At 41.4% G+C, this 22,839-nt stretch overlaps 1 protein-coding gene across 5 annotated transcripts in view; it reads right to left on the reverse strand.

Annotated features, from left to right (window-relative positions):
- The window catches only part of LOC100983469 (carboxyl-terminal PDZ ligand of neuronal nitric oxide synthase protein), a 312,534-nt gene that overhangs the window by 139,240 nt on the left and 150,455 nt on the right, over positions 1–22,839 (reverse strand). The gene's annotated exons all lie outside the window — the stretch shown is intronic.

The following is a 22,839-nucleotide window of genomic DNA, read 5'->3' on the forward strand; positions in this document are numbered from 1 at the left end:
AGGGGAGAAAATGCCTTTCCAATCATGGGATTGGTGACACTGGTTAATTCTGCATGCCAAGAGGGAAGGAACCAAGACAACAAAAAACATGCTAAGAGTTCTCACTCTATATATATAGGTTTCTATTAATAACCATCAGAAACCCAGGACCAATTCAAAGCCAGACAATCAAAAGGGATTACTGAAGAAAAGCACCCAGTGAACTAACGTCCTTGATCCCAGGAAGATGAGATTTGTACTCAGTTTTAGCTTTAAATATGATTCCCACAAAATGACTTCCAAAATTTAAAAATCCCTGATTCCTACAGTTTTACCCAACCTTATAATGGATTTTATTTCTTCTCAACAACAACTTCTCTGCTTCCTTGAGGCAAATCTCTCTAGCGAGGACAAACTGGCCATACCCATTCCTGTCCAGGTCTCCCATCAACACCCCCACAGCACAGATGGGGGAGCTAGAAGGGACCCCACATATCATATACTGTTATCTAGGCTTCTCATTTTAGAGTTTAAAAAACTGAGGCCAAGAGACCCAGTAAATGACTTTCCCAGGGTTACAGAGTCAAGTAGGAGCAGATCCCAGGCCAGAATTACTATTTCTGTACAGTATTATTTCTAATATATTATACTACTATCAACTCATGGTCATCTTAATCCTATGTGTATTAATCTCATCTCCTTAACTAGATTAAAATCTCCTGGAGAGCAAGAATTATATGTTTTCCTAGTAATTTTAAGCACTCACACCATAACAGCCAGCACCAAGCTAAGACATTTAGGAGGAACACTCAAGTGATTCCTGACCAACTCCTACCTCACTCTTCATTAAGGATCTAGCCTGCATGCTCTGCTGGCAGCATCCAATGGCCACATCCACCATGTTGTTCATCACTCTGTACCGTCCCTGCACATTGTCTTTCTCTTCACTGGACTATAAGATGTTTAAAGACAGGACTGGGCCATATCTTATTTCCTGTGTGTATCTCAATATTCAACACATACTAGGAGATTAAAAAAAAAGGATTAAATAAAAAATGGATTCTACAACAAGTCTCAACCAACCCACATACATCACAGAAGGTCTAAGTTACCTCTGGGGCAGGAGTTGATCACTCTACCCTCCCTTGAAACGTTTTCTTTTCTTGGTTCCCATTTTTTACTCTTTCGATAGAATTGTAGCCCTAAGGGCACCTGGCCTGCCATCTTTAGGAGAGAGGTCAATAGTAACCAATGACACCTTGACCCCTCAAATGTGTTAATGTTGGTATTAATAAAATGCTTTAAAGGAGCTAGCAGTTGGAGCCAGATGTGTTCTTTTAAGGAAAAACATAAACGTTAATCCATCATAAGCTATCATCATTAAAATAGCCCACCTGGGACTTACAGAAGATTACCAACTCCATTGCCAAATCCAGATGCCAAAAGAGAATACTTAAAGACATTCTGACACACCCAGAAATCAAGCCAGTATTCTGGCATAAACAGATGTTCTCGGTCTGATCCTTTTCTCTACCAAACTTGATTAGCTGACAGGATTGTAAAATGTCTCATTCACAAAATAATGTCTAAAAAGCAATTGCTGATGGACATCTGGGTTGTTTCCAGTTTTGCCTACTACAGCTAAAGCTGCTATGAAGGTTCATGTAAAAGCGCTTGCATTTGCTTTCACAGACATATGCTTTCATTTCTCTTGGGTAAATACCTAGAAGTAGAATGGTTGGATCATATGGTAGGTGTATGTTTAACATTTTAAGACATTACCAAACTGTCTTCCAACTGGCTGTACCATTTTGCATTCCCACCAGCATTATGTGAGAGTTCCAGTTCCCTGACATCTTCATCAACATTTGACATGGTCAGTCTTTTAAATTTTTCATCATTCTTAGTTATGCAGAGGTTCCTCCTTATGGTTTTAATTTGCATTTTCCTTAAGACTAATGATGCTCAGCATCTGTTCATATGCATATCTGCCATCTTTATGTCTTCTTTGGTGAAGTATCTGTTCAAAGCTTTTGCCCAGTTTTTAAAATTGGGTTGTTTTCTTATTAATTTTTTTAAGTTCTTTATCTTCTGAATACAAGTCCTTAGGCAGGAATGTTCACAGCAATTGCCTTCCCCAAATTAAAAACAAAATATCCTACTAGTTTCCTCTCTTTCCTCGCCCTATCCTTGTCCCCTCCTCCTCTACATGGTAGCACACAGTCTCAGCATTTAAATAAAAGAGGAGGCAGCTATGGTCTTCCCTCAAGCTCCCATTACCCTATATAGCCATAGTTAGGAAGTAGATCTTCTCATATCCTTGTTACTCAAATGCATGTATACTCACGCATGCCCAGGAGGAGTTAACATAAGCCCATTTCTTCTCTAAAGATGCACTAACTTTGAATCATTAGCTCAACTAGGAGCAATTTTATCCCCATGCAATACTTGGCCATATCTAAAAAAATTTTTGTTTGTCACAACTGGACAGTAGAAATGGTTGCTACTGGCACCCAATGGGTAGAGGCCAGAGATGCTGCTAAACGTTATACAATGTCCCCCACAACGAAGAATTATCTGGAAACTCTGCTTTAAATCAATTTACAGGTACTCCTTTAGATAAAGCAATATAGTATAATAGAAATAATACAGATTTGAGAGCCAGGAGACCTGGGTTCTATTCCTAGCTCGGTCACTAACTAGTTGTATAACCTCAGGAAAACACTTAATCTCTCAAAGCACTAAATTCTTCATCTGTAAAATGCAGAAGCTAACCTAAATTATCTCTAAGTTCTCCTCTAGTAGCAAATAAATATAGCTATTTATTCAAAACCACATAGAACTTGGAGCAGTCCTGAAAATGTCCTTAGGTTCCATACTTAAATTCAACAAGATGGTAACAAAGGTTGGTTTAAGAGAACAGTCCTTGAGAATGTGTCTCAAAGAGAATGAAAATCAACTGCTGACCCCAGCAGGAACCTTGCCTCAACTGAGAGGGGAGACAGGTTCCCAGCACCTGTCAAGCAGAATCTTGGGATCTAGTTACTCCCTAAATAGACCCTGCCCCACCAGTCTGGATCCTTCTCTCCTCCATCCCATGCCTACTCACTCAACTTCAGGGATATAAACATGTAAAATTTGAGTTTCACAGCAGAGCAGGTAAAAATACTTTAAGGCCCGATACACCTCGTTGAGCCAGTCTCCAACTTATAAATGAGTCTGTGCCAATGATATGGTGTCTTTGAAAATCCAGACGGAGCTCTGATAGGAGGTAAGTCACCTTGTAGTGGGAACCTGGGACTCACTCCTTCAAATGACAGGCCACAGGCAATACCAACGCTGAATCCTAATCAGTTCCTGCCACTCACACCCCCTTTGAGGGGAAGACGGTTCTCCAACAATTCTTACAACAGCTGTTTTGCAGGTTAAATGAGGTTGAAAAATGGTCCTGTGGGTCCCTGCAAGAATGAACAGACAGCCAACATCTCAGATGGCCCATGGGTAAAGTTCTTTAATTTCAAACTGACTAAAAATTAGAAACATTAATTAAGGAAGAATATTTACCTGGAACCTCTCAGAATTAACCCCAAGAGCTGCCTGTAGATATTTCTGGTGAAATCATATGACTTCCACCATAATTGATGGGTTAAGAAGAGAGCAAGGCCAGCCCTTAGGAGATGGGGAAGAGATTTGCTCTTCAAAGAGGCAGACCGATTTGAAAGGAGACCTTACACTCTTCTCTGTCTCTTTTCTGATAAGGTCAGGGCCATAGTTGAAACACATTACTAATCACCATCATCTCTCTTCCTTGTTTTTTTTCTTCCATGCATATTCACAGCAAAGAGGGAAAGCGAGGACACAGAATGTAGGAAGTGAATACCCTGGTCTCTGAGAGGTACTGCTCTTTATGCAGGAGCCCATGCCCATTGCCCCTCATCATTACCTTCCTCACCTGCTTCTCTCTCATCTAGCCAGTGCTTGATGGGACCTTGAGAAGCATGCTTTCCTCTTCCAGCTGCCGCCATTACACATCTAACACCCCCTTGTCCCCTCTCGGCTACAATAACCTTTCAACAGACACACCTGAATTAAAGTCACTGCAGACTTCAATCAGGATATCACTCCTAAAGCAGAAGCAGATAGCACTACTCATTACCAGCTTGAAGACTGAGAACAGTAGGCTCCCTTAGGGACAATCATAACTCCTTGTTTAATCAGGCTCCTGCACTGCCTGCTGTCTGTGGGTGTATGTATATATGGGTATGCGTATATAGGGGAGGAGCTCAAACCGAAAGCAACATGCAAAATAAACTCCTCTATTAAATAATGCTCATTTTCACTTTTTCTCCTCTACTTTTGCCCGCGCCCCTCCTTCCCGAAGACCAATTTGCAATAAAATCTAGGAGATAGCTGAAGGTTTTATGCTCACTGCTGAAGACTAGCAATTTCTTCTCTAGTGATTTGAGCCCTATCTCTAGTGGATCCCCTGAGTTGCTGCTTTCTTCAATTCTTGGAGGCTGATGATTAGAGCTATCATTTCTATATAACAAATTACATCTGTAATACAACCACCATTGTTTTTTACTCAGACTCTTGTGGGTCAGGAATGTGGAAGAGACTTGGCTGGGCAGTTCTTGCTTGGGGTTTTGCGTGCAGTTACAGTAAGATGTTGGCTAGGGCTGCATCTGAAATTTTGATGGGTCTGGACGTCCAAGATGGCTCAATCCACAGCTGACAGATGATGCTGGCCATCAACTGGGAGCTCAGCTGGAGCTGTCACCAGAGTGCCTACATGTGGCCTCTCCAGCATGGCTATGTCAGGCTAGTTGGACTTCTTTCTTGGCAGCTAGTGTTCCTCATAGTGAGGAATAGTTGACTGGCCATTTTTTTGGACCTAGCCTCAGAAGCTGCATACTTCCACTGCATTCTGTTGGCTACATGCAAATCATGAAGGTAAACCAAGATTCAAGAGTAGTCACAAACTCCATCTTTCAATGAGATGAGTCTCAAAGAATTTGCAGACATGTTTTAAAAACCCACACTGACCTGTCATCACTTAAAACCCCTATTCACTTGAGGTCAGGGAATATACTCTGTTCCTTACTCTCTCAAGCCTAGTTGAGTGTCTGACACATTGTAGATGTTCAATAAATAGATGATGAATGAAGGAAGGAAGGTAAAAAGAACAAATGAACTTCTTGAGTAAGGAAACTTCTAGATCTATTTTTTGAGAGAAAAGTCATTTACTGTCCCCGAGCTTTGTTTTCTTTCATTGTTACAGTGGAGATATGACATTCAACTTTCATGGGATTGTGGTTAGAGATGAATGAGATGATTTAGGAGGAAGGATTTTCATTTTCCCAGGGTTGCTGAAAAAGTAAGACTAGAGATGGCACCATGCAGCCAGCCTCTCCTTGTTCACAGAGTTTCAGTGTGAATCTGCTTTGTTGATGTTGACATCTGTCACCTCATCTGGAATGCCTTCCCTTTTCTCCTCTGCTGAGTCAATCCTTGGAGACCTATTTTCATCTTGAGTTCTTCCCGTAGAGGCAGTGTGGGAATTAAGAGCCTGGACTCTGCAGTCAGGGGGAGTGCAGATTCTCTCTCCCACATTGTGCAGTGTAGCCTGGGTCAAGTTACTTAATCCTTCCCAGCCTCATTTTCATCTGTAAAATGAGGATAATAATAGTATCTACCTCATACAGTCATGGGGATTATATGGGTCAATATGTACTGAGCACTCAGAAGGTTGCCCAGCATAGAGCAAGTGTGAAGTAATTTTAACTAGCTATTATCATCACTCCAGTCTTCACAATCTCTCTCTCCTCTGAACTCCATGCTCTTCCCAAAATGAACTCACTTCAGTTTCCCAAAAGTGCCAGGTTTTCTTGCCCTTCCATGCTGTTCCATATGCAACTTCCTCTTAAAAGTATTAATCTTTTAAAGCACTCAGCTCTGCGCCTGGCACATGCTAAGCATTATCTTCAGTGTTGGTGATTATGGTTCTACCTAGAATGCTCTTTCCCACCTCTCCTCTGCTTCCCTTGTCTGGCTAATTCTTGGTCATCTTTCAAGTCTCAATTGAAATGTTTCCTTCCAAGAAGCTTTCCCTTCCATGCTAAATCCAGAGTAGGTGCCTTCCCAATCAGGGTCACTGCTGGTCCCTGTGAGCCTTTCTGTGAGTTACAAAAAGGCTCCCCTGCCTCTAGGCAGCACATGTCTTGAGAAGTAGAGGATAGGCTGGATTTCAGCCTCTACTCATCCTTTCAGCCAAGAGCCCTTAAACAGCCACACCCCACATAACTGCACACTGCCCTGCTTCCAGTGTGCACTCATGGCATTTATCCTACTCCACTGTGACCATCCCTTGACACGTCTGTATCCCGCCATCAGACTGTGAACTCTGCAAGGGCAGGGCCAAAATTGCTCCAAGTGAAATCCCCAATACTTAGTATATCATCCAGCACCTAATAGGTGCTCAGTAAATATTTGTTGAATACATGAATGGACCATGAAGAAATGACCATGTGCCTTGTATCTTTCCCTTGGGGTTGTTTATACATTCCACAGTGTACCTGTGCAAACAAAAAGCTGCCAAATAACACGCTGATGTTTTATCTTTACTCCACGTTTGTAGTTTTTGTTTTGAGTTGGGAGAACAGTGAGTGAGACTTCAATTCATATAGACAGTGTGATTCAGGCTCCCGCTAGAAAGCATGCTGTGCTGTGAGAGCCCTTATCCAGGTGGTTAATGGTACCTCTGCAAATGCAACCTTCTCTAGTAAAAGGCAAAGTGCTATTCTGGGGCCCTGCTGAGCTTGCCTGGGCTTGGGCAGAATGTATAAGCCAAAAATATTTCCCTGAACCGTTCAGAAGGCACTGAATGAAGAGGCTGTTCTGAGGTACTGCCCATAGGGCCAGAAGGCAGGAATCCCAAGCCACGTGCCAGGTGAGCAGGCATGCCTCAACACACACACACACACACACACACACACACACACACACACACACACACACACACACACACTGGCCACACAGTGCAGCAGGAATGGGACTTGAGCCAATCATGGAAGTCAGTGAGGCCCCTCTGTTCAGTCAGCTGGCAGTTGTTGTGGCTTATTGAGAAGGACAGACCATAAGGCAATAAGGTAATCTCATCTGATGAGTTAAGGAATGGGTTTCAATGAGTGTCTCTAGCGTGGCAGGTGGGTAAATGTGCCAGGAAGCTGCCATCTGGTGGCAGGAGCACCAATCCAGGCACTGGGAAGCCTGGAGGGAGCTCTGATGCCACATTACTGAAGCAAGTCACCTTCCCTCTACATCTGTGTCCCCAAGTATTAGTTGGCAATATACAGGCCTTTTTACTTCCTGGAATTATTTTGAGCATAAAATCAGACAAACCTAAGTAAAAGTAATCTGAAAGTAAATTATTCTCGAAGTCATTATACTCATTGAGTTGTACAATCCCTTTGCAACATCACCCTACTTGTTTATGCTGCTTTTCCTACTGGGGTTCTCTCCCACTCCTCTTGTCCTTCACAGTGGCCTCTGTTAGCCCATCTGTCTTAGCTGGTGATATGTGACTCCTCCAGGTACATCCCCAGGTTACTTAGGGGCAATAATCATATCAGGCAATCTCTTGGGGGCTTATGACTCACAGCACAGCACTTGGCATACAGCAGGCTTGCTGAATATTTGCTTAATTGAATATAAGCACGTGTGTTGATCTGTGTGAGTATGTGTGCAAATACATATTCACTCTCAGTCTTCACAGGATCTGACCATTGGAACAACAAAGGAATCCTTTTGGTGACAGGCACCAAAGGGCAGTGTCATTATAATATGTCAAATTGCATTATACTCAAAATAGGGCTCCAAAACCTTGGTTGATGCAGTCCACTGAATTTTAGGAATTCACCCAATAACTGGTAAAATAGGAACTTGCAATAAGAGAATATGATCTGTAGATCACAATGGCTACTTCATAGACATGTTCCTTAGATGAGCTTCCTCGGCTCTCCTAGAGGCACCTGCCCACATCAGCTGGGGCCATGTGGGGCTCATATCTGATTTGTCTTCACTAATCTTCTTACAGTAAAAGACTTCTTATAAACACAATCATAACCAGTAAAAGTTGGTCTGTTACTCAAAACAGATGTTAAGGCAAAGAACCATAGAAAACAGTATGTGCATACCTTAAACATTTTATTTTAATATAAGTCATATAAATGTATGTCTATTCACTAATATTGTAATGTAGATTGGAGGTCTTTCCTCTAGGAATAGGTCTACAGATTAACTTACCAAACTCTTCCTTACATAAATAACACAATATATTGACTCTGATTTCTAATTTTGCTTTCTTCCAAGTGGATTAAGAACTTAGAGACATTTGCTGAGTAACATGGGTGCAGGATCCTTCTAAGATTTTTAATTTCCCTCCAACTTTTTTATGCTGTCTTCTTCATAACTAATCCATTGGTGACTTCTGTAACAATTCACTGTTATCATTTTTTTCAAAACATTCTACTTTTATATACGCAGCAATTATAAGAGATGAGATGTCAGATACTTAGAAGAGTACCTAACACACAGTAAGTACTCAGTGAATGTTAGCCATCTATTTTTTCTCACTCATATTTCATTTATGTAATAATTAAATTATTCAATTACAATAACAAATATAACTGGTGCAAACAAGTTTAGGAATTCACACAATTGGCTCTTGGTATGCATTCAGCCCTAATGGAGGGAAAAAAATTATGGTGGCACATAAGACAACAATAACAAAAACACGTAGCAGCAGTTGCCAGTAGTATGTTTTACAGAAGGAATGGAGACTAGCAGGTAAGTTAAGTGGAGGTCACTTAAGAGAGCTGCTTCTTTGATGAAGCCCTAACCCTTCCCCTGTAGACTCTATCCCCAACCAGGGCTGATGCTTAATGTAGCACAGGCTGTGACCCGCACAAAAATACCCAGCTGAGGGGGTTAGTGAGGACTGGAACCCATCCATGCTCCAAAGGAAGAGACACCTTTCTCTTATTCATACGTCCATTCTCCCTCCTTCTCCCCCAACCCTGCCTCCTATTCAAGTCCACACATTGTTACACAGAACAAAATTAGGCAGGGCTATCAGGTTAAAGCACTGCACCATACTGTAAATGATGCTCTCATTAAAAACAACAGCACGGTCAAGCAGAGAGCATGCTTGCATATGAAATGTGATTAATCCTGTCAGATGTGGCTCATGATGACTGGGGCCACACCACCACGACAGCAGCTCTGCATCGAGCCTAGCTGTGTGCCTGGCCACACCCCAAAGTGCTTCACACTCCTCTCATTTCACCCTCAGAGGCAGACAAGAGGACAGCAGAGGACTCATGTGTCTCCCATGCTCTCTGAAAATGACTTCCATTTCTACTGGGGACCAAAAGTAACAACAAAAGTAGCTTTTTATTTGTAGAGCACATGACTTTTTCAAAGTACATAGCTAACACTGTCCCCGCAAAGCCTGCCTCCTTTAAGTGCTATAGCTGATGAAGTTAGAATGGGTGATCTGTGTCCACTTGAGTTGAATATTCTTTTAGTAATAAAGGACTCAGTTATATTTTAATTCTTTAAAACTGATTCTCCTTCTTGTCAATCAACTGTCAATTTTCTGTGTTAATTTCTGGCAGAGGTAATAGAGTTAATCCAAAATCATAGGTGTGTTAAAGTCCAGATTGACCAGTATCCTTAACAAACCAGGCACTGAGCTGAAAAGGGGATCATTTCCCAGTGGGCCTTAATGCCCACAAAAATCTCTGTGCAAAATTGAGAAACAGACAGAAAGTGACTAGCCTAAGGCTTGAGAGTGAGTGGCTGACTGACTGGCAGAGGGCTGGAAATCAAATCCACATCCCCTGACCTCTAATTTCAGAGGGTGTCCTGCCTTCCCAAGGCCCAATTTTACAGTTAAATGGCTTAACAAGGGCTTTACTGGATTGAAGTCAACATTAAAAGACATTAGATTCCACCAGCACAGTCTTTGGCCCTTTGTCTCTAATGAGAATTTGCCCAGTTAAAATTTCAACATTGGGTCTAACCTGAGGGATCTTGACTTTCAGCCTGAAGCTCTTGAAAAGACTTGATTAACTTAGGAGTTCCTGCTACAAAGAAAGAGTCAAGAACCCTCTCCAGCAAAGGTGAGCTGGCCTCAGTGGTAAACGGGAAACGAGCTGGTTTAAATCACCACCCTCTCACCAATCATCAAGATAAATTCCATCAAACATACATGTATTGTGTTTCCAGGAGAGCTGGGGGTTAACCAGGGCTCTGAATAATATGCTACCATCAAGATGAAACATTTTCCTTCTCAAGTAACTAGCAATTTAGCTAGGAGAGGCTCCTCTGATGCCTAAGAAGGAGGGTGAAGACAGGTCAGTGAGGAAGTACAGCCTGCATGCAGACCAGGAAGCCTGAAACCAGCCAGACTCTTCTGCAATACATGGACTGGCCTGTGAACTATGGGTTTCGGTTTATAGAGACAACATTTCTAACCAAGGGAAACAGAAAGGAAGGCAAATTGAGGAATACACCTGCCCCCCCCATCCCCCCACCAAAGAAAAAGAGGGAAAGGGGGGCTGGAGTGTTCAAGAAAGCAAAAAATGGAAAGAGGAGAGAGGGGACTAGAGGGATGACTTGCCCTGCTTCCTCATGGCTTAACAGAAGTAACATATGGGCAAAGGGTGTGCTTTAATGGCAGACTGATGGACGGGAGTAGAAAGACATGTCCACTAGTTACTCTCTGGGTATCCCTGGACACACTGCTCAAGCTTGCAGCCCTTCAGCTGTGAAAATATGAATGGTATGTTGTGAAGGGTAAGTCAGCTAAAAATATTTTCCTGGGGATTAAGTGAGATCGTATCTGTAAAGCATCTAACAGATTCATAGGGGCTCAATATAATGGTAGTTTTTGTTATTAGTGACCAAGGAAAATGGTAGCACAGTTGTACATATTCAAAATTGCTGATTGGTATTAGAAAGTTGGACAGCTACTAGCATAGGAATGGAAAGCTGAACTGTACTATGGAGTTGAGGTGGAAAGAAGCCAGAGGAATGGGAAATCAGTAATGAAATCAAAGACCCTGATACACAGAATCTGGTGATCAGTTAACATCTGTGGAACGAATGAATGAGAATTTAACTAACCTATATTTGTCATTTACAATACAACTCTAAACTGGGACTGGGGAAGTGACATGAAATATCACTTAACATGTAGACTGTGCTCCTAACAAACTCTTGGAGGATCCCCCTGGCCTCAGTTTCTCATCTCCAATGAATGAAACCAGATGATGTCTATGTGCCTTCTAGATCTCAGATTCTATATTTCTTTGATTTATCCAACTGATGCGACAAGTATCAGCAAATGATCTAAACACATGGATGCATGTATGTGAGCATGAAACATTCATGTCATCAGTGAGTCAGGCAAGTGCTCCTTGAACACTGGCCCCATGTGGACCAAGAGACGGAATGCCAGGAATTAACCACCATCACCTTTCTTGTAACTGCCCCTTGGCCTCTAGTGATGCAGTCACTACTCTGCTTAATTAAAACCACGTACACAGGCCTGGTTTTAATTAAGCAGAGTAGTGACTGCATCATTCTGGCCACTGAAGCTTTGATCTCCCCATGCAGCATGTTTCCGCACTGTTGACCATGCTCCAAGAGCCTGAAACACAAACCAGCAAGAGCCTTTGACAAGTCAGCCTTGACGAGGCTCCCCATGGCCCCTTTCCAGGTATGCGCAACAGTGAGGACCTGCAAGGTGCAGAGATCAGGGAGAGGGCAATGGAAAAAGGCAACAAAGGCTCATGCTACCAAGAGCCAATACCAGCGCCAGGGAAGGCTTCTTCACTTAGGCAAGCTCTTACGTAAGAGCTTCCCAGTAAGGGTCATGCCTGTTGCCACAGAGTGCAACGAAATCATGACAGAGAGAAAAATGATTTGTTGTGGGGAGATGAGTAAGATTAAGTTCAAATTCAAGTTAGCTGAGTGAACCCTTCTATGGGGGAAAAGCTTTCAGAATCGGGTCCCCAGGTTCTAAACCTCATAACACTTGGCAAGTTAAAAAAAAAAAAAAAGTTTAAAAATGTTTAATAGGAAAAATTTCTCTCTCTCTGTACTACATTTCTTCTTCACATATTCAGGACTTACTGAAGGAACGCTCAGGTTTAAAACAATAAAAGGAGGTAGCCCAAATCTAAATGAACAGGTTGAGAATGTGATGAGCAAACTCGGCCCAGGGAACTGTCAGAACAGGGCATAAAACAACCAGCGAGGGGTTGGAATCAGAGTAGGGTTCTGCCTCAACAGCCGATTGCAGGGTATAGTTTGCAGAACTCCAGAAGCAACAGCCTCTTCTATGTGGCTACAATTCCCCACTCCATTTGATTAAACACAAAGGGCACTGCACATGGGAGTGGGAGTGAGGACGGGTGTGGAGCTGTGGTCCTGCAACAGAGCACTGTGAAAACCCATCTGTGGTTTCTGGAATGGACTCAGGAGTTATGGCAGCACCCATTCCTCCTGTGATAGAAACCTTAGATTAGAAACATCATGGAGAACAGGACAGCAAGAATTTTAAGGAGGGAGTGAGTTGGGAAGGATGGGGACACAAAGTGGCACAGGACACATAGAGAGGAAGAGACACATTGGCTCCACGTGGGAGGAATTCAGAAGTTAGAGACCCTGGGCAACTTGGGAAGAAGAGCTGCCACAATGATCTTGCCAACTTCACAAGACAAAGATTTCTATAAAAGAGACATCCAAGAGAAAAATTTCTATAAAAGAGACATCCAAGAGCACAGCTCTGCCATTCCCTGATCTAAAACTCCTCATTTTCCTACTATCTATGGAATAGGAACACTCCTTAGCATGGTGGTCCTCAATGCACTCTATGATATAAGCCCAATGTGACTTCCTACCCTCACTCCTTTAAAGCCCTCTTGTTCCCAACTCATTGCTAGGATACTAGCTCTGCTTCTCACTGCCTATAGCTTTTCCTCATCTTCATGTACTGGAATGATACCCATTTCTCAAGGTCCAGATACCATGCCCCCTTGTCCATGAGCAAAGTGTGCTTCCTCAGCACTCTGCCCATCTCCTGGGCCCAATCGCATTCTGCCTGTGTTTGCAGTCCTCTCTATGCATGTTGGTCTTTCCTACTAGATTTTAAATTCCTTGGGTGTTAAAACCATGTCTTATTCATCTTCATGTATGTCCAATAGCAGACAAGATGCGTTTCTCAAAGTAGGTTACTACCACATGTGTAATGCTTCCCTAACTGTTGAATTTTAAAGGAAAAAAGAAAATCACAAACCATTCCAAGGTGCCAGAGTCAGATCTCAAATCCCAAAGTATTCAGGAGCATGGAGAAGAGGTTAAACATCTCATATGAGTTTCTTGGAAGAAGAGGAACCACTTAGTAGGCCAAGCAAATCCTCACAAGTCCTGGCCACAAAGCAAAGCTTTGAGAGGCTTGAGTTCAAAACACTGCCTTGCAAATAAAGTCCCAGAAAGTCATATCTATCTTTGGGATTGGACAATAAAGTACTTAAAATAAATGATAAAAGTTCATCAAGTATTTCTAAGGTTGATGGTTATTGGGGGAAAATTGGAGTGACTGCTATTGGGTATAGGGTTTCTTCTTGGGATAATGAAAACATTCTTAAATTGTGGTGACGGTAACACAACTGGATCTACCAAAAAAATCACTGAATATTACACTTTAAATGGGTAAACTGTACAGTATTGATTTTGTCTCAATAAAGATGTTATTTTTAAAGACATACCTCAAGTAAAGGAGGACACTTGGAAAACAACCAGGTTAGAGTCTAGGGTAGTCTGACCCTCCTGGGAGAGTCAGAGCCACAGCAGTACAACTACCCCGCCAGCCACCACCATGCAAGAGCCACAGGCATTGGGGTGGGGAGGAGCTACTTAGCAAGCTCTGTTTGCTTTGGCCATGAGGATGAGCAACACCAGGGGTTCCATATATAGCTCAATGCTTCTCAAAGTGTAATCCCTGGACCAGCAATATCAGTATAACCTGGGAACTTAGAAATGCCAGTGCTTGGCCCTACCTCAGACCTACTGAAGCAGAAACTCTGAAGGTGGGGCCCAGCAACCTGTGTTTTAATAAGCCCTCCAGTAGATTCTAAAACACACTGAAGTTTGAGAACCACCACACAGTTTAATTCTTAAGGGCACAGACTATGGAGCCAGACTCTAAATTTGAATTCTGCCTCATCCTCTTTCTGGCTATGAGTCCTTCAGCAAGTTACCAAACCTCTGTGTGTTAGTTTCCTGTATATGAAATGGGAGAAACAACCATACCTATGTATCATAGGGTTATTATGAGGATTAGATGAGTTCATTTATGACAAGGACTTAAATCAGTGTCTATTACATAATAGAGTGCATAATAAAGGTACATAATAGGTACATAATAAAGTAAATAACTATTTGCTTTAAAATTTTTTTAACATTCAGATTTGGTCTCATGTACTTTCACCCTTGGTAAGCCAAACCAGCATAAAATTGAGGCAGGTTAGCAGAATCAAAGCACAAGAGAGAATCCCACAGAATGGGCAAGCTGTCTTGTAGCTGTGTCAGCAGACCACATCTGCAACACACACACACACACACACTTAGACACACACACACACTCTAAGCACAAAAGAAGATCACAACACTCTTCAGCTTCCCTGAGGAAAAGAAAGAACTTCCACTTTGTATGACAGAGCAGGGAAGATAAAATGTTCTACATAAAAGTGGCAAAATAAATCAATTCCAATAACAGCCTTTTAATTCTCTGATCCCCAAGAGGAAAAAAGGAAGTGAACAATGTCAAGTATTCCAATCACAGCCATTAACAAGCAGCTTTTAACAGAAACTGAATAAACCACCTTCCCTTGTCCCATAAATTCAGAGGGATTAGGTTTTCTGCCACCTCGAGGACTCCCAGTCATGACCTTTCAAACTCAGAATGGCAAGATCTTTGCACTTTACAAACCCAGGTTTGCACAATTAACTGGAGTCAATCCCATTTTCCAAGGTACCTATTTCTCTCTCAAATTGCGACCAAATTGAAGCTTAGGGGCCTAGACTTCTAATAAGCTCCACTGCTTAGAGTTACAAAGGACACCTCTGTGCTATAAGAGCATAAACTTTATGTGGATTAACTGTGTGTGCTCATTAAACCAACTTTGAAAATACATAAATGTAGGAAGAAGAAACCAAAACAGCCCAATACTAATTCCCAAAGATAACCATTGCTAAGATTTCAGTGTATTTCCTTTCTTTTTCAATACATAGGTGGTTTCTGTTTGAACTTCACATAAGCCTTTTCCTAAAATTTTCGTAACTTTTTAGAACATGGCTTTTAATTATATGTAATGCTCCATATGTGGCCACATAATTACTATAATCCTGTGCCAGTTATCAGTTTATCATCTCTCAGCTCCAAGTCTCTCCTGCTTTGCCCTGCTTTCTGATACTGGAGAGGAACCCTGTAGTCACTGGTCATATATAGCTACTGAGCACTTGAAATGTGGCCAGTATGACAGTACAGTTTGTACTAACTGTACATTAGTGCAAAAACATAAAATATCAATAATTGTATGTTGATGACGTATTGAATATTTTAAATATATTGGGTTAAATAAAATATATTATTAAAATTAAGGCAACAAAAACATAAATAAATACATTGGACTGCATTAAAATGCAAAACGCCTGTGCAAAAGACACAACAGAGTAAAAAGACATCACATTGAACAGAAGAAAATGTTTCCAAATCACGTATCTGATAAAGGGTTAATGTCCAGACTATATAAGAAGTACAGCTCAACAACACAAAAGCCAAATAAACCAATTTTAAAATGGGCAGAAGACTTGAGTAGACATTTCTCCAAAGAAGACACCCAAATGGCCAGGAGGCATATGAAAAGCTGCTCAACATCACTAATCATTAGGGAAATATAAATCAAAACTATAAGGAGATGCCACTTTACATCCATTAGGATGCTCACTATTAAAAATCAGAAAAGACCAAGTGTTGGCACCATGTGGAGAAACTGGAACCCATGTACACTGTTGGTGGAAATGTAAAATGATGCATTTGTTATGGAAAATAGTGGTTTCTCAAAAAATTGAAAATAGAATTACTATATGATCCAGCAATTCTACTTCTGGGTATATATCCAGAATAACTGAAAGCGGGGTCTTAAAGAGATATTTGTACACCTATGTTCACAGCAGCATTATTCACAATAGCCAAAAGGTAAAAGCAACCCAGCCAATCCATTGACATATGAATGTATACACAAAATATGCTACCTACATACAATGAAATATTAGCCTTTAAAAGGAGGAAATTCTGACACCTGCTACAACAAAGATGAACCTTCTGAGGACATTATGCTAGGTGAAATAAGCCCATTACAAAAAAACAAATACTGCATAATTCCACTTATATGAGATACCCAGAGTAATAAAATTCATTGAAATAATGAGAATCGTGGTTAACTGGTGTTGCAGGGAAAGAAGAAAGGGAAGTTGTTGTTTAATGGGTGTAGAGTTTCAGATCTGCAAGATGAAAAAAGTTTCGAAGTTTGGTTTGCACAACTACTGAACTGTACCTTGAAAAATGGTGAAGATGGTAAATTTTATGTTATATCTTACCCAAATTTAAAAATTAGTATCACCAGATTCTTTTTAGCTTTTTAATGTGACTAGTAGAAATTCTGAAATTACATATGTGGCTTGCATTATATTTCTATTGGACTGAGCTGCTCTGAACATTTCCCCATTGCCAGCTGGCACAACATTGGGTCCTGTCAGTAGAGGGTGCTGAAAGGAAAAGCTTCTCTTCCTGGTTCTAGTGCTTTTGTTCTTACTTCTATGGCACAGCAGGCAACTTCCTGGCCAATGGGATATGGGAGACCCAGCAGCATACACCCCTCCGTCCGGTTTTGCTGGCGCCCCAGTGGACAGCTTCCTGCTTACCAGCCCTGTCCTGTGGTGCTCCAGTGACTTCTCTACCATCCAGTGGGCCCCAGCCACTAACTCTGCAAGGAGATCTGAGTCTCAGCTTTGGGGGATCCCTTCCTAGTTTATTCTTCCTTGGACACTGTCACTCAGCCCTAGGGACACAGGCTGCTTCTCTTGTATTCTTTAAAGTTCTTTTTACCCATCTTAGCAGTTGATTTTCATTTACTAGTTAATAATTCTTCATACTAGATTTTCCATTCAAATTACAGGTATGATTTCTGTATTGGATACCATTAGTAATGAAAAAAGTTGCTGAAGAAGTGTCACAAGGCTTTGAGCAGTTGAGACACGTCTTGCATTTCCCACTGTTCTTCTCAGGTTCTAGCTCCCCTCCTCCTCTATTTTCAATTCCCTAAAAACAGAAATGTATGTTTTTCATTGTATTACTACCACCCTGGGATTATCATTCAGGGAGCACATTAAGAACTGAAACTCATAAGTCAATCAAGGGCTAAGTCTTCTACCATTCATTCAACAAACATTTATGTACTTAGCTCCTATCATGTGAGGGCAATATGCTGGGTGTGGGACAGAGGGTGGTTGAGAATTTGAAAAAGAAAAAGTAACACAGAGAAAATAAACAGGAACAGGTGAAACAGAAACTCAGGCTTCAAGCACCTAACAACCCAGCAAATAAAAATAAAGGATGATACAATTCACTATAATGTAATATTTGAAAATATAAAATAAGCAAATAATTAAAAATAAAAGAGGCAGACATACCATTCTGGGTACCCTAATTGGCCATAGGAAAACATGTAAAGAAAACAAAAAGAAGTTTTTGCAACATTCTGTCCTCCTCAGGGCTTTTTCTTACTCCAGGGTTTCCTCTCTCCCCTACAGACATCTAACCAGTATCTTACTAACCAAGAGTTGTGTTCTCAGGAGCAATCCTAGATATTGTATCTGCATGCTGCACAGGCCTGGTTCCTATTCTCATGCTTGCCTCTGCCTCCTTCCTGAGCCACAGCCAAGCAGCACATTATTAGAACAGTCCTAAAGAGCCAGTCAGCTCTATTTCACCTGTTAGGATCATGGCCCCAGACTCCAACTTCATCCCAACTTCCACATTGAACACAGGATTAAGATATTACCTGCTCCCAGGAAAATTTTAGTTCCAGAATTTCCATTTAGTTTATTTTAAGAGACTCTAGTTCTCTGGCAAATTTCTCCATCTTATTATCTATTTATTTCAATGTATTAATTACAGTTATTTAAAAGTCTATGTCCAATATGACTGCAAGTTAAGAAGGTCCTGTGCAATTCTAATTCTCCTGTGTATTTTTTTTCTCTTGTTTTACCATCATTTGGTTTTACCATCTTAAGCATTTGGTAATGTTTTATTGACTGCCAGACATTGTATTTGAAAAATGATAGCGTTAATTTGTGGGTCTGAACGATGTTATCTTCCTCCAGAGAGTACTTGTTTGCTTTTGGCAGGCAGCCGGGGTAGAGAAAAGGAACCTTGATCCATTTGAGCGAGATAGAAGGTAAGTGTCAGCCTTGCTGGGTGCTGGTCTATTGCCAGCTTGCCCTTACTCCTGAGAGAAACCTTCTGGGGGTCCAAACTGAAAGCCTAGGGGGTTCACCAGGCCCCTCCTCCTTGGCGAGTCTTGAACTCCTATTCTGTCTCCTCAGTTCTGAGAGACTGTTGAAAGCTCTGGCACCTAATTTAGCTTCTTTGCTGCCACTTACAAACTGGCAAATACCTGGAGGGAAAAGTGGCATCTGATGGCACATTTCTCTTCATTTCCTTCAACTCCACCATTCTGGCCTTTCTAGGCATCAATGCCACGGTATTCTCCAAAGAGAGTTATATTATTTCTATTTACACTCACAGTAAACATATATATGCTTTTCTGGTATTCACAGTGGAAGGATTAGTATAATACAAACTAGTCTGACAAAATCAGAAGAAACTCAAGAAAAAAATTATGATGGTATATCAGAGCTTCTCAATCTAACCTCTAAGCCTTTTCTCCTTCAAACTTTCCAGCCCTTTATCTCTCCGTGCTTCCTCACTTCTGCTCTTCAATTCATGATCTCTTCAGCTATGTTGATCTCTTCGACTGTTGACTTCATTACTTGCTCCCTGCCTCAGTCCTATATTTTTCATTTCAGATATTTCCAATTGGATCTTTTCATATTGGCCTATTATTTAACAACCTTCTATTTCATTTGAGAAATGCTCCTGTCTTTCTCCGATACTCTAAATATACACACTTTTCAAACTTTTCAGACTGCTCCCTGGTTTCTCTTTTTTAGGGTTTAAATTATCTTGTTTGACAGGTCTTCCACCTGTCTCTCATAGTGGTGGTTTTCCATGAGTGCAGAAATTTGTTTGCAAACTCATCTTGCATAGGAGGGTTTTTTTCTCCTTATTTGCCCCTCACTAGCAGCTGAAATAATGATTGAGCCTTGACCAATAGGATATACAACTCTGAACAAGGTTCCAAAGTAAGCTTTTAGGATTTTCTCTAGAACGGACAACAAAACATAAGATATGTGTGTGCTGCACAGTTGTAGGTCCTATTCTCACACCTATCTCTGCTTCCTTCCTGGGCCATGGGAGAGCTACCTGCCACAAAGTTCAACCATGAGTGATAAGGCTCCAGTCAACTTGCAAGGAGCGTGGTCCCAACCCCGGGCGGGGACCCAGTCCACACAGGAGGATGGTTCTGATCTCCTGTCATGTGCTAAGTGCACTGAAAGGAGATCTTAAAGTCTGGGCCATCAATCCCCATTCTTGGTTTCTAAGATTTCCCTCTTGTTTTTTAATTGTTATATTTTTTAAATTGTTCCTATGTGTTTGGAACAGAAGAAATAATTCTGAATGTGCTTACTGTACTTTATTCACAACAAGTCCACCAGGAAATGTTAATATGGCCCTCTTAAATACTAAAAATGCTCATATGTGTGAAAAATTTATGTTTTTGTATATAGAAATAGATTAAACAACATCAATGCACAGCGGGGGAAAGACTGGAAGAATCTACTCTATGAATGTTAATAGAGATAACTCTGTAATGTTGGAATTAAGGGTGATAATTTTTTTAGCCTAAATATTTTAAACACATTTTCTATAACCATGTATTAATCATTATCCAGGATCCTTTTCTTTCTTAAAACTCGCAACTCAAAGGAGAATGAATGGTGCATTTCATTTCAGGTAGTATGATGGCCTGTATATTCTTCCCTGTCCCCCTTAGACAAACTGGCCCTCTGGGGATTTAAAAAAAAAAAAAAAGTCACTAGTATACTGAAGAAAGAAGAGTTAAGAACAGAGTCCAAGGCCTGTCATCAAAGAGCTATTAAAGAGGGAAGAATTTCAGAGCTCCCTGAAGGCAAAGCTAGCTTACAAAGACACAAAGTGCTAATGGGGATATTTACCACTTGTTCTCTAACTAGCAGCAGAGCTTAGGAAGAAATACAGCCTAAGGAGGGAAAGTGAGTTGAATTGGCCTACATACAGGTGAAAGTAAATATTCAGAAAAACTAAGGATTAAAAGTTAGTAAAGGCTTCAATAGAACATCCACAGAAAAGCCTTCCTGATGCCCCCAAATTAAATCAGGTTACTCTGTTAGGGTCCCCTTACAATCCTTACTAATCCTTCATTGCACTCATCACAATTTGCAAGTTCACAATTATTGTTGTAATGTTAGGTTTGGTATTTAGATGGTAAATACTAAGTATTTAGATGTTAATACTAAGAATTACTAAGTAAATACTACGTAAGTAAATATTAAGTATTTAGATGTTAGGTTTAGTATTTAGAGCTGCCCCACAATACCAGCCCAAGGAATGTGTCATTTTGCTCAAGGCTAAATCCCCAGGGCCTAGCACCATAGCAGGTAATCAATAAACATTTCTTTTCTTTTCTTTTCTTTTTTTGGAGGCTGGAGTCTAATGGCGGGATCTCAGCTCACCGCAACCTCTGCCTCCCAGGTTCAAGTGATTCTCCTGCCTCAGCCTCCCAAGTAGCTGGGATTACAGGCATGCACCACCACACCCAGCTAATTTTGTATTTTTAGTAGAGACAGGGTTTCTCCATGTTGGTCAGGCTGGTCTTGAACTCCCAACCTCAGGTGATTCGCCCACCTCAGCCCCACAAAGTGCTGGGATTACAGGCATGAGCCACCACGCCCAGCCAATAAACATTCCTTGAATGTTGAATACAAGCAAAATATTTTTATCTTGCTTTCGTTTCTCTATAACATTCCTTGCTTCTAAACATAAAATTAATTTGTTAAAATAATTTTATTGTATGAAAAATAAATAATTTGAGCTATTAGTATTCTGCAGCTAAAGTAGAGGTGACTATAGGGCCTATTCTATCCTAATGACACCATCAGTAATCTACGGACTGTGCCAGTGGTGAAGGCAGAGAACATGGGAGGACTTCACAAGCCTCTCTGAGACTTGATCCCAAAACTTTCCACCCATTTAAGTGAACAAAACAGCAGAGGTTAGCAAACTGACAGCCTTACCTGGGTTAGTTGCATCTGTGACAGAGAAAAACTTTAAGGAAATGGATCGTGGGACAACACTGATTGTTTATGAGGCACCTGCAGGCACTTTTATCCTCCTTCGAAGAGGGAAAGCATAACTTAATTCATAATATTCAAAAAACACTCCCACAAACACTCACTTTATCGTCCTTTACACAACCTACCTGAAGAACGAGGCACTGTGCACTGTGGATACTATTGTACCCATTACCCATCTTACAGGCAGGAAACTGAGGCTCAGGAAGGTGAGTGATGCTCTTAGAGACACAGTGGGGCTGGAGCATCTTCTGTGGTGGAGGTGTCCTGGTCTAGGGAGTGGGAACACTGAAGGGAGTGAGGGAAGAGGCAGTGCAGACAGAAGGCACACTGCCCCACAACTAGCCATGGTTTGTGCCATGACGATGGTCCAGGCCTTCAGGAAAGGTGAGAGCTACCCAAAACTCGTGAATAAGTAATAAGGAGAGTGACCTCATAACCCTACCCTAGGAGGACTCTGCTCAGACATGGCTAAAGTTTGTGCTGACACACAGCAGGCCCCAAATTAAATGGTTTGACTTCAAGGAGAAGTATGTGGGGTGGTGAAAAGTGGCAAATATCACCTGCAGGACTTCTGAGACTCAGACATGTCACTGGGAAGAGAATGGTTGCCAAGAAGAAAGCTCATTAGAACCTTATTTTTACTGAGATGCTTCTTTTTCAATGCTCACTTCTTTCCTTGTTTAAGACTTCCCGGGGGCCCTGCTTTTACTGGCTGAGTTGCTCACTGACCCAAGAGCCCCCAGCCCATCTCTGATAAGGCAGTGACCCTCAGGACATGGGGTCTCATCCTGGAAACAACATCAGTCTTAGCCAAAATCAACAGGGAAGATTCTGGTCAATTCTCCTGGGAACAAAGACAGGCACTACTTGTCCTCTCTAACTTCTCTCCTTTCCTGCCCTAAGTTACTCTGGATAAAATCAGGCTCAGGGGATGAGTCTGTAGCATTTCCTCTGTCTTCTTGTTCAGTACAATTTTTCACTTTTATTTCATGTTTAATTAGTTAAAGTAAAGCTTTCCATCAGAAGAGATATTGCTCTTAGTGCCACAGCTACCTGCATCCAACCTGGCACTTGTCTTTCTATGTGACCTTTCTCCTGACCCCCAGCATTCCAATTCTAAGCCTCTGCACCTATAAAGCTCAACCACCTTGAACATCAAATAATGTCCTAAGTTTCCACTGCCAACTTTTGATCTCCTCTGTCAAAAAAGTT

This window comes from Pan paniscus, chromosome 1 (assembly GCF_029289425.2).
Source record: "Pan paniscus chromosome 1, NHGRI_mPanPan1-v2.0_pri, whole genome shotgun sequence".
Taxonomy (NCBI): Eukaryota; Metazoa; Chordata; class Mammalia; order Primates; family Hominidae; genus Pan; species Pan paniscus.